A 3,113-nucleotide genomic window follows, 5' to 3' on the forward strand; every position below is an offset into this window, starting at 1 on the left:
AAATACATGAGATGGGCTTATACAAAAAGGCTTGCTCAGGGAATCAAACGCTAAATAAAATGATAAATACAGATCTACTAATCATGCTTAATGTCCAAGATGTGTCAGGTTTTTTCCTCCATGATACAGTTTCCCTGCAGCTCATGATACTTATAAAATGTCTCAAATCACTGTTTTTCTTGTTGAATAAAATGGACTGCCAACACTTTAACCGTAGGTAAACCAGTCCAACAGGAAAAAGGCCAAGGAATATATCCATTCCAACATTTTTTTGGAATGTCTGGTTATGTATAGCTCTCTGGGAGAACTTCGATTGCCAAACTGGATGAAATATGACCAAGACATACACACTTTTCTAGAAATTTCCTCTGCCTTATCTAACTTTTCCATTAGAGCAGGAGGTATCACTCATTTCCTTCCCATTGTGTGTGTGTTTAGACACCCCTTGTGGGAGAGTGGGTATCCTCTATCATCTCCCACTCCTCTCCCCCTGCTAGGGGTTTGACCCTCGCAGAGGCGTGTGAATGCCTGTGTGTCTGCATGCAGACCTTCCTTTTATTTTACCCATTTGTCTATATTATTCTGTAATCTCAGCTCCTTCTTGCCTGTGGCTTTTTAAGGCCCTGATAGGGACTCCTAACATCACCTGACTCTTTAAACTAACCATCAGGCTCTCAAAAGCAAGATTCCAGTCTTCTGAGAAGTTTTCCTGGAACCCTTTCTTTTTCTTTCCCCTTTTCTTTTCTTTTTTAATTGACTTAACATTTTGGACTGTCTTTAGGTGCATAGCAAAAATAGAGAGGTAAGTACAGAGAGTTTCCATATACTCCCTGCCCTCACACACACAGCCTCCCCGCCACCAACATCCCCCACCAGAATGATACAATTTGTTGCAATTGATGAACCTATTTTGACATCATTATCACTCTGAGACCATCCTTTACATTAGGGATCACTCCTGGTGTTGTACATTCAATGAGTTTTGACAGCTGTCTAATGACATGTATCCAGTAGTGTAGTATCATGCAGAATGGTTTCACTGCCCTAAAAATCCTCTCTGCTCTGCCTATTCATCCCTCCTTCCCCACTAACCCCTGGCAACCACCAATCTTTTACCGTCTCCATAGTTTTGCCTTTTTCAGAATGTCATAGAGTTGGAATCAAGTAGTTTTTTCAGATTGGCTTCTCTCAGTAATATGTATTTAAGATTCCTCCATGTCTTCTCATGGCTTGATAGATCATTTCTTTTTAGTACTGAATATTATTCCATTGTCTGGATGTACCACAGTTTATTTATCCATCCACCCACTGTCCCAGTCAGTTTGGGCTGCTGTAACAAAACACCATGAACTTGGTGGCTTAAACAACAAACATTTACTTCTCACAGTTCTGGAGGCTGAGAAGTGCAAGATCAAGGCATCAGTGGATTCTGTTCTCTTCCTGGCTTGCAGATGGCTGCTGTCTGGCTATATCCTTACATAGTAGAAAAAGAAAGCTCTGGTGCTCTTCTTCCTCTTGCAAGGAACTAGTCCTATCATGGGGCTCCACCCTCATCTAAATCTAATTACCTCCCAAAGACCCCACCTCCTAATAACATCACATTATAGGTTTGGGCTTCAACATATGAATTTAGGGGTGGGGGTCACAAACATTCAGTCTATAAGACTACTGAAGGACGTTTTGGTTGCTTCTAAGCTTTGGCTGTTATAAATAAAACTGCTATAAACATCAGAGTGCAGGTTTTTGCATGGACATAGTTTTTCAACTTATTTGGGTAAATACAAGGGGGTATGATTGCTGGATCATATGGTAGTATGGTAAAGTTACTGACCAGGGTCCCGGGACTCTTTGTTTTTAATTAATTAATTAATTTATTGGCTGCATTGGGTCTTCATTGCTGTGTGTGGGCCTTCTCTAGTTGTGGCAAGCAGGGGTTTCTCAGTTTGGTGGCTTCTCTTGTTGCAAAGCATGGGCTCTAGGCACGCAGGTTTCATTAGTGGGCTCAGTAGTTGTGGCACACGGGCTTAGTTGCTCCTCGGCATGTGGGATCTTCCTGGGCCAGGGATTGAACCCATGTCCCCTGTATTGGCAGGCAGATTCTTAACCACTGTGCCACCAGGGAAGTCCTCCCTGGACTCTTTAATCAATAGATATTGATAAGAGGTCAGACAAGGAATTCAGGCAAGGCTGTACTGGGACTCACGCTGTAGCATGAGGGAGCAAAAACAACCAACAGGTGCCCTTGCTTGCTCCCCGAGGGGTAGGGGGCAGACTGGTTCCTTAAATGGGGGAGGGTGGGAGTGGATTGGTGGGTCAGGCTGGAGGGGTGGCTTAGGTGGTCTGCCCTCCCTCTTGGTGGTTCTGTGTGCAGGGATCACGCACAGTCTCCTACTTGTGCTCCCGGCACCTCAGAAGTGGCAGTTGGGTTTGGTCTTTTTGTAGCTTGTTGTTCGTGATTTGCCCCAACTGCACATGCATGCAGTTTCTTTTAGTCCCTTGTAGTTTCTTTGTATTCTGTTGCTCAAGGAGACTTTGTCCAGGTACAAGCACTCCAGTAAAGGGTTCCAGGTCCCAGATCCCATCCTGTCTTAATAAGAGTATGTGTGGTTTTGTAAGAAACTGCCACACTGTCTTCCAAAGCAGCTGTACCATTCTTCATTCCCACTGGCAACTGAATGAGAGTTCCTGTTGCTCCACATCCTTGTCAGCACTTGGTGTTGTCAGTGTTCTGGATTTTGGCCAATGTAATAGGTGTGTAGTGGTATCTCATTGTTGGTTTCAGTATTGTGTTTTTATTTCTTTTTTTTTTTCTGTCGTATATATGCTACATTGTAAGATTTTCCTATTTTCCTTCAAAATTTTTTTTATAAAAGTAATATATGCTCTATAAAAGTCCCCTTTGCACATCAGCCTCTGCCTTAGACTCTACTATTCCAACCAGTCACAAGGGACCCAACATCAACAGGTTCTTATACCTCTTTAGAAATATATCTTTTTATCTCTCCTCTCCATCTCTATCCACACCCCCCGCCATGTCCTAGTCTCACCCAACTCAAGCCTAGAGTTTTTGTTTTTAAATAATTAAATTTATTTAGGAAAAGTTTCTGTAACTT

Source organism: Hippopotamus amphibius, chromosome 5 (genome assembly GCF_030028045.1).
Source record: "Hippopotamus amphibius kiboko isolate mHipAmp2 chromosome 5, mHipAmp2.hap2, whole genome shotgun sequence".
NCBI classification, from domain to species: domain Eukaryota; kingdom Metazoa; phylum Chordata; class Mammalia; order Artiodactyla; family Hippopotamidae; genus Hippopotamus; species Hippopotamus amphibius.